Source organism: Callospermophilus lateralis (assembly GCF_048772815.1).
Source record: "Callospermophilus lateralis isolate mCalLat2 chromosome 8 unlocalized genomic scaffold, mCalLat2.hap1 SUPER_8_unloc_1, whole genome shotgun sequence".
Classification (NCBI taxonomy): Eukaryota; Metazoa; Chordata; class Mammalia; order Rodentia; family Sciuridae; genus Callospermophilus; species Callospermophilus lateralis.
In genome coordinates this window covers 343,862-356,906 of record NW_027510150.1, presented here as the reverse complement: position 1 = coordinate 356,906, position 13,045 = coordinate 343,862, and the positions used below count along the sequence as shown (strand labels likewise).

The following is a 13,045-nucleotide window of genomic DNA, read 5'->3' as shown; positions in this document are numbered from 1 at the left end:
AGACTGGAAATGTGTTACAAAGAGCTCATCTTTGGAACTAGTTTGCATGCAAGACCAGCCAGTTAAGTTGCTTCACTTAATCAGACACACAAGAATACTGAAAACAGCAGAATGCAGAGGAGTGCAGGAAGCACCTTCAGATGACATGCCAGACCAACCCCACCACAGCCAGGATGAAATCACCAGAAGCCCTTCTCAGTCCTTGTTTCACTAAAACAAGTTTAAGTGCCCACACTCAGCAGGGTTCCTGCGTGTGTATGTTAAGTCTGCAGTATCAAGAGGACCCAGATGGTGACACCATTCAACATGAGGTCTGAGGTAACTGGTTCTTAAAAGACCTGGATCACACAAGTGCATCCAGAAATTAGAGCTGGGAAAAAGGAAAAAGGCAAGGGATTTGGGGATAGAAAAGACAAGTAGAAAAAAGCTTACAGCAGTTGCTTTTGGAGGAGGAGGGTGACAAAAACAAAGGCACAACAAAATTACATTCCAAGACAGGTGGCTGGAGAGCAGAGAAATGTCCTTTTATGAAAACAGAGAAAGGAGTGACGGGTTGGTTCCTAGAGTGCTACTGGATCTGCTGGAACTACATTTGTTGTAAGTAAAAAAGGGTGAAGTGTAAACTACACTCTAAACCAGAAGGAACAGAAAGCACAGCTGGCTTTAAATGACACATCAACTACCTCCAGTGTACCTCTTGAAGCCATGGCCCGAAGCCAGTAGGCAGAGTATGGGGGGCAGGCCTTTACTTGGGCCTCAAAGCTAGCCATTATGGACACTAGGATTTAGCTTAATTATTCAGTTTCCCTAGATCCCCATCAAAAGTCGCACTCAAATAACCATCCACTCTCTACCCAAAATTAAGAAGGTTATAATGAAACCCCCTTCCACTTGATGGCAGTGATGCTGACCTTTGTGGGAAAAGTGGAAAAAACCTCTGTGGACATGTGAAAGATGCCCTGCTATTACTGGGTTTCTAGTTTCCTCAGTAGGCTCCTGGCTGATTCAACAAATTAAAGCAGTTGAGCCAACCACTGACTCTCATCTCCAAAGGCCCTGACCACCGGGGACAAGATATGCCGGTAGCTCTTCATTTAATTTAATCCCTATGTATGTCCACATGCCCTACCCAATTCTGACCATATCCAAGAATTATTCAACTCAATAATTTAGTCCTAGGTAATTCAGTTTAGTGGAACTCAAACCAATAAATTCCCATTTTAAAGTTTTTGTAGCCTGAATCTTTTTCTTGTGCATCCTGCCCCAATCTGTGCCCCATAAAATTTCAATTCCCCAAATACCCTCAACACAACTATATTCTATGTCAGGAGCTTACAACCAAATGTTTAACCTCCGAACCCTTTGTTCAGAAATATCAGGAGGAAGCATAAATGTTAAACACACTACAGGCCCCCCTCCTTCAGGTCTATAAGGAGCCTAGCTGAAGCATCTGTCCTTCACAGCCACAAGTGGGAATTTTGGCCAGGAGAATCATAAACTGACTCTAGGTTACCAGTGTATACAAGAATCTGTGTGAATGCTAAATAAAAGTTCACACCCCTCATGCTCCAGTGTACATTTATCCTGAAAGGTAAAGCTCAGTAGCTCTGATTACAAAAGCATTCTTATTCAAACTCACTTGACTTTATAAAAATAATCTGTGGTATAAAACAATCTCCACACTGTGTAGAAGAAATCTGTAAGGTGATATAACTAAATATATATGTAGAGCTATAGATTTTTCGAAGTAAAATTTCAAGTGTTATGTCTCTATTATATAACCTATTCTTGTATTTACAATGCTATCTAACAGTACTGATGCAAACATGATTAGGAGAGTCAGGGAATGGGTCCATACCCAACCCAACAGTGGAAGTTCCCAGAATTCAAGACACAACTCATTCATTCAAAAAGACCCATCGTCACTGACTGGGGGCGAGGGGGTAAGCCAACTGACCAATGGGTCACAATTTTCTTAACTGTGAGCTCAACAACATAAACTTTGCAAATGAATGTCACACTTCTGTAGGCATCCAAAATAGCCCTCCATTAAATAACATACTGCATACATCCATACAGCTACACGTATGTTTTTTTAGTGTCCAGTGACTGCCTAAACCCTAGACTATCAGAAGATACTGCCCCAGAGGAAAAAAGGTCAACGCAGAGCCCATCACCACACTCAGGTGTTTAGAGAATACGAATTTTAATTCTTAAGGAAAAACCACTTCAGTTATCTCTACAAGCTGCCATAGGAGCAAATAAAGTATCACTGTTTTGGCACTACAGGATATACATGGAGTACCACAATTGAAGTCTTGCTTCATTCATACCTGGAAGATACCGTCATGAAAATGTTAAAACTTGATAAAAACTTAAACAGCGGTAAATACTTTACATTCAAATTCTTGTCCAAACCAAGTTTATAGTGGACCCCCAAACAGGTGTGAAACGTGCACATTCAAAATATCCCACTAAATAACTTGGACTTTTGTTGACAGCTGCTAGGCCTTTTGAACTTATTGTCTTAAAAAATGTGATTGGATCAACTGGATTAAGGGTATTTTAAACTTCAATTTCTTTTTTCCTACAAAACTAAATTATTATCTGAAAAAACTATTCCAAGCCTTCTAAAGGTTTGGGATACATTCATAGGTAGACTGCTGATTACAAATCAACTACCTGGAATCTTACTTAAAGAACTGTGAATATAACCCTGAATGCATTAAATGTTTAAAATATAGACTGAGAAAATACACAGTTCATCAAGTGAATTACTGGGCCTGTTCATCTAAAACATATTGATCAAGTCTTAAATTCCTTATTACTAGGCTGAACACATTAGCTGCCAAGTATTTTATCAGTTTAGCTTTTGCAAACAGCCATTGATCAAGAAGAAGTCATGTCACCCAAGTGTGAAGGAAAGTCCATATTGTCCCCTTTCTGGATGCTCCCCTGCCATGTAAATAATAGATGTACTGCACTTCTTGAAAAGGTGTGGTCTAATGCCCCCAAAATGTGTACCAGGCCTAGTCATCTCTCCAAAAGTACACCACTGAAAACCCAACTGGCTGCAATAAAGACAAGATCAAACTGAACTACTGGACACCTTTCCAATTTAGATAAGTTTCTAGTGAACCAAGTTCTTGAGAATAATGATTATTTAACTTCTATTTCCAATCCTAAAAACTCATATGCTTACTATATTACTTAGCAAAAAACAAGCAAACAAACAAACAACAACAACAGCAAATCCTCATTATTACCAGTAGGTACTAGGAACTTTACATACTAAAAAAGGTAAAATTCTATTTGTAAGAGGGCCACCTAGTCCTCCCATTTTGGATGGAACTATCATTTCCCTGTCTTTATAGCTCAACCATAGGGGCCACGTGACAGGCTTATCTGTTCTTATCAGCTTGGTGGCCTTGTGGAAGCTGTTGTTACAGGGCCTGTGTGGAAGTTCATGCTGACTCCTTTCAACTTTCGTATCTGTGCTTTATATCCCCAATTTTATGCTCTGCCTCAGAGCACATGCATCCTGAGACTGGAGCCCTTGGTCACTTGAACTGCTATTAAGTGGGCAAGTTTGTATAACAGGAAAGGTGGGTGGGTATTGGGAGCACATTTTGTTAGAAAAGAGCACACTGCTCAAATGAGATGACTGACTTTGTACCCTTGGCAGTTTAATTTGAGAGTAGGAAATAAAAACTGTCCATTCAGAATGTTTTCTCAGAAAACTATGTGGGTGTGCAACTGATTCCACGTCTGGTGGGAGTCCTACACAGGTCAATTAAGATAGAACTCTTGCCTGACCCTAAATATTTGAAGATAATGAAAGTTAATATTGATGAATGAAAACTTACTGAACATGAGAATTACTGCTGGTGGAGCAAATATTTGTTTACATTAATATTTTAAAAGGATTGGACAAATAATTATTTTTCTTATTCCCAGGACATTGTTTGCTCACAAGTCTGGATAGTTTTCTAGAGTTTTTGAGCTCTTTTTTAGAGTTTTTCTGTGGGTACTTTGGTTTTGATAGTTAAATTTAAAAATTAACCAACTATTTACAACATTTATTAAAATAATATTGAAAACATTCAAATAGTCCACAAAATTCAGACCCAAAACTAGATTATAAACCAGCTTTTAAAAAGTGCATGTATAAGAAGAGAGCATAATATATATTCATGTATTATATATGAATTGTAAATATATAAATATATAATGTATATTAATATACTATATTAATATATACTAACATAATGTATTAATTATATTAATATATAATATATTATGTATTATATATGTATAATATGTAATAATATAAATTATGAATATATATATATATATATATATAAATATATATATATGAAATGTAAATGCTCACTCCAGTTTCAGAAAATAATACTGATTCATAATAACAAATGTTTATTGGGCTTATTTGTTTCAGGACCCTGGGCATTATTCAGGAGTTTTCTTAGGGAACACATTATTTTTCTTAAGTTGTATTAAAATACACAAGGAGCCTGAAAAGCCATTTCTGCATTTATTATCATTAGGCATCCATGAAGCATTTGAAGTGAGCATAAGAAAAATGAAATAAAATTCCAACTAGAGTGTAACATTGCCAGAGGGAGCACGTTGGAATGGACACAGATGAACTGAAAGGCCTTTGCACTTAAAAAAAAATTGTATCCTGGAGGCCATAGTAGAAAGAAAATGATCAATAATTCCCTCTCTAGCTGGTTCTTCACAGAAGCTGTGCCTGGCTTTTTTTTTTTAATTTTAAACTTTTTGTTTTATTTCCTATGTTTTTGGTGTATTTTAGTTGTATATAACAACAGGAGTTGTTGATACATTTTCATGCTTCCATGTTCATTCTTCTGTATTTTCATTCTATGTTAATTCTTCTCTAAATGAATAACCTGTTTGCCAAGCACCCACCATTTTTCAACAGACTGTCCTTTCTCCCATGTGTGTTTTTGGTGCCTTTGTCAAAGATGATCAGATGAGTATTCCTAAATGATTTTGTCTATGAGTCTCCTATTCTGTACCATTGGTCCATGTGTCTATTTTCATTGTCGTTATTTTTGAGGAATGTGTATTGTATGTGTGTTACATGAGGATGCAGAAGAGACTGAGGAATGGCAATGGAGAGCACCCTCAATGCTGCCCATATGCATGTAGTAGTGCATGTTCTAAGTGTAATTCCTAAGGAAGATTGTTTTAGCTGTAACAAGACACACTTGGTCACCAAGACCCTGTAGTCTCATATGCTACGGTTGATGGCTGGAGCTTAATTGGGGATAAACCTACATTTTATAGAGGCATAGGTCACCCTCATGTTCTTTAAATAACATTGAAATATATTGTCCTTTGTTTTAAAAATATATGTATATGTTTTTCAATGGACCCACATTAATTTAACATAGGTAAGTGTTTGGTGCAACATTTCCTTATACATCTACAATGTACAATGATCAGATGAGGATAATTGTTTATCTGTCACCTCAGACATCGTGCTGACACTTTTTGATATGAGTTTGGTAGCAGTTGAAGACATTACCAAGGAGGAAGGTTTACACAGTGTTAAGAATGAACATACCCTGTTCATGGGTAGGCAGAACTAACATCATCAAAATGGCAATATTACCAAAAGTTCTCTATAGGTTTAATGCAATACCAATCAAAATCCCAATGGCATTTCTTGTAGAAATAGATAAAGCAATCATGAAATTCATATGGAAAAATAAAAGACCCAGAATAGCAAAAGCAACTCTAAGCAGGAAGTGTGAATCAGGTGGTATAGCGATACCAGATTTCAAACTATATTACAGAGCAATAGTAACAAAAACAGCATGGTACTGGTACCAAAACAGGCGGGTGGACCAATGGTACAGAATAGAGGACACAGAGACTAATCCACAAAGTTACAAATATCTTATATTTGATAAAGGGGCTAAAAGCATGCAATGGAGGAAGGATAGCATCTTCAACAAATGGTAATGGGAAAAATGGAAATCCATATGCAACAAAATGAAACTGAATCCCTTTCTCTCACCATGCGCAAAAGTTAACTCAAAATGGATCAAGGAGCTTTATATCAAATCAGAGACACGGTGTCTGATAGAAGAAAAGTTTGCTACGATCTACATACTGTGGGGTCGGCCTTCAAATTCCTCAATAGGACACCCATAGCACAAGAGTTAATAACTAGAATAAACAAATGGGACTTACTCAAACTAAAAAGTTTTTTCTCAGCAAAAGAAAAAATAAGAGAGGTAAATAGGGAGCCTACATTGTGGGAAAAAATTTTTACTCCTCACACTTCAGATAGAGACCTAATATCCAGAGTATACAAAGAACTCAAAAAATTAGACAATAAGATAACAAATAACCCAATCAACAAATGGGTCAAGGACCTGAACAGATACTTCTCAGAGGAGGATATACAATCAATCAGCAAGTACATAAAAAAAAACTCACCATCTCTAGCAGTCAGAGAAATGCAAATCAAAACCATCCTAAGATACCATCTCACTCCAGTAAGATTGGCACCCATTAGGAAGTCAAATAACAACAAGGGCTGGCAAGGATGTGGGGAAAAGTGTACTCTTGTACATTGCTGGTGGGACTGCAAATTGGTGCAGCCAATTTGGAAAGCAGTATGGAGATTTCTTGGAAAGCTGGGAATGGAACCACCATTTGACCCAGCTATTCCCCTTCTCGGTCTATTTCCTAAAGACCTAAAAAGAGCATGCTACAGGGACACTGCTACATCAATGTTCATAGCAGCACAATTCACAATATCAAGATTGTGGAACCAACCTAGATGCCCTTCAATAGACGAATGGATAAAAAAAAATGTGGCATTTATACACAATGGACTATTACTCTTCACTAAAAAGTGACAAAATCATAGAATTTGCAGGGAAATGGATGGCATTAAAGCAGATTATGCTAAGTGAAGCTAGCCAATCCCTAAAAAACAAATGCCAAATATCTTCTTTGATATAAGGAGAGTAACTAAGAATAGAGTAAGGACAAAGAGCATGAGAAGAAGATTAACATTAAACAGGGATGAGAGGTGGGAGGGAAAGAGAGAGAGAAGGAAAATTGCATGGAAATAGAAGGAGACCCTCAGGGTTATACAAAATTACATACAAGAGGAAGTGAGGGGAAAGGGAAAAATAATACAAGGGGGGAAATGAATTACAGTAGAGAGGGTAGAGAGAGAAGAGGGAAGGGGAGGGGAGGGGAGGGGGGATAGTAGAGGATAGGAAAGTCAGCAGAATACAACAGACACTAGTATGGCAATATGTAAATCAATGGATGTGTAACTGATGTGAGTCTGCAATCTGTATACGGGGTAAAAATGGGAGTTCATAACCCACTTGAATCAAAGTGTGAAATATGATATATCAAGAACTATGTAATGTTTTGAAAAACCAACAATAAAAATTTTTAAAAAATGAACCATATACTGTGGGATAGGTAGTTAGTATTGAAATGTTTTAATGAAAATTAAAGGGCCCAAATGGCCTCCTTACCTGTATCTATAGGTTCTATAGACCTATGAGGACCTCATATGTTCTTTAAAATATTCAATGCTGAGTTCACATCAGAATGTGAAACAAAAGTTGATAGTCTAGTTGATTTGGTCCTCATAACTTTTTTTCCTTTTCAATAATGTATTGTATAATTTTATTCTCATACCATATATCTCTGCTACTTAAAGTACACTTCTGTGGTTATCAATATATATTGACATTAATATTAATATATATTTAAAGCTATTCATGCATCATAATCCCACAAAATCCTTACTGATGAGTACTCATTCTCCCTATTCACTAGGAAGCTGAGAAGAGTGAATACCTCATTTAAGTCATACATTTAGTTGATTTACATAGATAAAATATTCAGTGTCATCTTATTTAAAGTCAGTATTGTAGCAGTTGTTTAAGAGAGGAATGGGTGATAAATACAGAGAAAAGTTGCGATCCAACCTTCTGTTTCCATCCTGGTGTCTATGAATAAGTTTGTTTTCAGAAGAAGAAAAGCAGCTCTGTACTTGGCTGGAGACCCTGCTGAACCAATATTCCTATATTGATCGCTACCTTAATATCTTTTGTTTGTGACTGGAAAGGCCTTGCTGCTATTTAGAGCATGGTCTTGCTGGAATTTAGTTCTTAGGTCCAGCTAGCATTAGGAAATCCACTTCAATTTATCCAGAGGGTAAAATTGAAGTTTCTTTAAAAAAATTTTTTTAAATTGTTTTAAATCCACAACAACAGTGGAATGCATACAATCCTTATTACACATATAGAGCACAATTTTTCGTATCTCTGTATATAAAGTATGTTCACATCAATTTATGTCATTATATATTTACTTTTCTAGAAGGTAATGAGTCTGTGATCTTTGCCTGAAGCCACTGGAGGTGAGTTTTATAAAGTTGTACAAAGCACCATTGAGAGGTGCCAAGTTTATCTACCCTCTCACAGAAGGTCTAAATGGGGTGTCAGTAGGGTGGGGTCAGCTTGATGCAGAGAGGAGACAAAGAGTAAGGACTTCTCATCTGCCAGTGTTGCCCCCTGGCTCCCACAGACACCCCTCCCCCAAGACTTGTTACCTACTTCTCTTATTTAAATTCACAGGAGTTTCTCAGTAGAATCTATCTTAAATTTACATGAGTTCTTCTCTAGTTTCAAAGGGGTATATTGTCAACCATTATTATGTATTGTACTCTTTTTATTCTCCCAATTGGCCGTTGGTTGGGAGAGGCAGGACTCTGAGATGGTTTGAAAGAAGTTCATAAAGAACATTTAGAAATCCTCTGTTTGGTTGTCCCTTTTTAGGACCCCTTAATTTGGAAATATGACATCTAATTGGAGTGCAGGTGTTTTAATTTGTATCCATCTTTCATTATAGGTTTTCAAGTTGTTCTTATCACAATAATGTGGGCTGTTCTTTGGAAAGGAACCTACTCATTGCAGCACAGTTTAAAAAAAGATTGGTTTAAATGTGTTCATGTTTTGTTATCTCATGTTTAAAAATTTCATTTACCTGGACTGCCAACTTACTATTGCTTTTCCCTCTACAGAAAAACAGATCTCTCCAAATGTCTTCCAACAATGACCTGATTTTAAACTCTGATGTCCTCCCTGGGACAAGCTTCAGGGACCAGAAAGGGCCTGTGGTAAGTTTTTTTTTTTTATTGATTGTTCAAAACATTACAGAGCTCATGATATATCATCTTTCATACATTTGACTCGATTTATGAATTCCCATTTTTCCCCAAATACAAATTGCAGAATCACATTGGTTATACACTCACATTTTTACATGATGGCATATTAGTGACTGTTGTGTTCTGCTACCATTCCTATCCCCTATTATCCCCCCTCCCCTCCCCTCCCCTCCCATCTTCCCTCTCTACCTCCTCTGCTGTTGTTTAATTCTCTCCTTTTTTCCCTCCTCCTTTCCCCTCACAACCTCTTATAATATTGTGTAACATTGAAGGTCTCCTACTTTTTCCATATGCTTTCCCTTCTCTCTCCCTTTCTCTCCCCGCTCTCATCTTTGTTTAATGTTAGTCTTTTCCTCAGGCTCATCCTTCCTGTTCTGTTCTTAGTTGCTCTCTTTATATCAAAGAAGACATTAAATATTACAAATAGACTAGATCAAGTAGAAGTCAGAACATCAGATAATGAAGACAAGGTTTATCAACTTGAAAATAATATAGTCAAAACAGAAAAGATGCTTAAATCCCACGAGCAATCTATTCAAGAGATATGGGATGTCATAAAAAAAAACAAATTTGAGAGTCATCGGGATAGAAGAAGGCATAGAGACTCAAACCAAAGGAATGGACAGCATACTTAATGAAATAATTCTAGAAAACTTTCCAGAGATGAAAGATGGAATGGATTGCCAAATCCTGGAAGCCTACAGGACCCCAAACATTCAAAACCATAATAGACCAACTCCAAGACATATAATTATGAGGATAGCCAACATACAGAACAAGGAGAAAATATTAAAAGCTACGAGAGAAAAGAGGCAGATTACATTCAGGGGTAAACCAATCAGGTTAATGACTGATTTTTCATCACAGACTTTGAAAGCGAGAAGAGCCTGGAACAATGTATTTCAAACGCTGAAAAATAAGGGCCTCCAACCAAGAATACTGTATCCAGCAAAATTAAGCTTCAGATTTGACAATGAAATTAAAATCTTTCATGATAAACAAAAGCTAAAAGAATTCGCAGCTAGAAAACCAGCACTGCAAAGCATTTTGAGCAAAATACTACAAGAAGAGGAACAATTGTGCCCAAAACTAATAGTGGGAGGTATCTCAGTAAAGGGGGAGAAAAAAAAAGTAAAACTAGCCTGTGGTAAGTTGTTACAACATCTGTTATCATGTAAAAGAGAAGAGAGGCTTTCTATTTAACCGAAAAACAACTGAGAAAAAGAAACTATCAGATATCAAGTATGTGCATCAACCTTGGAAAGGATCACCTTATTGACTTACAATGAACTTCAGGTTTTAGCTATTACCAATAAACTGCTGTGAATATTTGCATTCAAATATCTAATTAGACATATTGAGCATTTTTCTTTTTTGTTAAATTAGGTCAGAAATGATTGGATCACTTGTTAAGTGTGTGTTTAACTTTGAATGGAACTGAACTAAAACCCATTCATTAAAGTGATTGTACCATGTACATCAATCTTTGAGAAAATGAACAATTAATGTGAAAATGAACATTGATGCCACATGGCAGAAATAGGCCTGGTGGTGTCATTCATTTCTTTCTTTCTTTCTTTCTTTCTTTCTTTCTTTCTTTCTTTCTTTCTTTCTTTCTTTCTCTTTTCTTTCTTTCTTTTTTTCTTTCTGTCTTCTTTCATACCAGCATTGAACCTATGTCACTTAACCACTATGCCCCATCTCCTACTCAGCCCTTTATTATGATTTATTTAGAGACGGTTCTCCCTGTCTTGCTTAGGGCCTTACTAAGTTGCTGAGGCTAACCTTGAACTCATGATCCTCCTGTTACATTCTCCTGGCCTGATGGGATTACAGCATATGCCACTGCACTGGCTACTTCATTGCTTTTTGATTGTGGGTATATAATTGATCTTTCCAGACTCTAAAACAGAATGTTTTTCAATTTCACTACTCAAACATGTTTTCTGAAACAGACAAGTTTTAGTTTTGGGTACCTTTGCAGTATATGTCCTGTAAGGTACCGGCGAATGACAGAGGAAGAGACCACCAAGAGACCGACTCATGCAACTGCAAAAGGGGGTTTATTGAAGATCCAGCGTGCTGGGGCTCCATGCTCACTCAAGAAGGGAGAGTGGCCAAGAGCCCTGAGCAGGGGTTAAGCAGTGCTTAAGTACACTTTTTGGGGAGGGCGGGGGCTTTGCATACATCAGAGCAAATCATCATGAGGCACGGGAAAATCAAATAACAACTCTCAAACATGATTAGTATATTCATTGGCGGGAACAGGTAGGGTGGGGGTGATAGGTCAGTCTAAAAGTGGGGTGTACATTCAAACTGATTGGTTTAGGCCCCGAAGTGCATACGTGCTGAGCTGCTCGGGGTCCGGGTTGTTAAGCAACTAGGTAGTCAGGGGGGGAATCCGACACACATCTAATGGGCAGTTCTGGGAATTATCTTAACTGCCACAGAAATTTCAGGCTTTGAGTGTAGCTTGGAAACTTTACAATACCTGGTCCTTTACATTTTAACTCAGGCTGTGCACCTTAGAAGCTTTACAATGCCTGGTCCTTTACATTTTAACTTCAGTTTCTTTTATTCTTTCAGTCCTTTTTATGTTCTAGAAGTAAAGAGGTTGAAATGATAGTATATTGTGAAAGTACTTTTCTTTTCAAATAGACCTGTTTTAAATGAATGATCTATTTATAGTTGTTCACAGTTTATAACAATTTACTCATTACTCACTCTAATAAAAACAGGTAGAACATATTTAAATATAAGATCCCTACAATTTAATTGAAGTTACCTAATTTTTAAAATACCTAATAATTGTGATTTTATTTTTATTCTTTTCATCCAACCAGAAAATCAGAATTCAAAGTTCGGTGTTGAAGTGGGATCTAGAGTGGAAGGGAGATGAGTGTTTCTTTAGAACCTATCACTAAGAGGTACCTCCACTAGTTCACAGATGCTGGGCATTAGGAGTGTCAGTGTTTTTCTGATATTTTGTGAGCCTCATTTTTCTTTTGATGGTGTCACAATGTAATTTGGCTTTGCTCAAATACTATGACCTATGAGTTCTGTTTGTGTAATAAGGGAAATAATCATTCCTAGAAAAAGCAAGCACCTTCTCCTGGTTCTCCAAGGCTGAAGAGTGGTTATAAAAGAATCTTTTGACTCAGTGTGGCTGAAGATCTATACAGAATTCGGTGTTTGTTGTATTTCCTTGATATTTTTCAAGCAACTCTCTACTTTTCTGTTAATGCTAGCCAACTCCCATTAGAAATCAAAAAAGTGACAAGATAGCATAGAAAAGTTGAGGAGGAAGAGAAATAGCAAGGAACTGAGGACTTCTGGGCTGAGGCCAGAGCTTCTGTGTGGATTGGAATTCTGTCCATGCATCAAAACCTGCTGCCTTGCCTACTTCTTCTCTCTCTTCTGTTGGTTAAGAAATCCTGACTAGGAGAATGAGGAAAGGAATGGTGGATGGAAGGCTTTGATTTTTTGCTACATGATTAAATAGATTTGACTTATGAAAAGCTGACAAGTCTTTTGTGAAATACACAATAATTAAGAAATTTTTGTCCTTAGATGTATTGTGATGAAAGAGGATGAAAGTACCATGCTTTGAATATGAGCAGGTTGAATATATATATAATGCATACATTGCATAGGGGTTCATTTACCTCACTTATCCTTTCCAGCTAATCAACTAGGGATTCAATACACTAAAGTGGAGATTCACTTATTCAAAAAAATGTGGGTTTCTAGTAGGTGTTGGTGTTGTACAAGATGCTGGTGACAGAG

The 13,045-nt window shown here is 37.0% G+C and overlaps 2 pseudogenes; one reads left to right on the top strand and one right to left on the bottom strand.

Annotated features, from left to right (window-relative positions):
* LOC143385791 (broad substrate specificity ATP-binding cassette transporter ABCG2-like) overlaps positions 1–13,045 on the bottom strand; it is a 564,412-nt pseudogene that overhangs the window by 371,693 nt on the left and 179,674 nt on the right.
* Positions 1–13,045, top strand: part of LOC143385784 (broad substrate specificity ATP-binding cassette transporter ABCG2-like) — a 101,962-nt pseudogene that overhangs the window by 49,429 nt on the left and 39,488 nt on the right.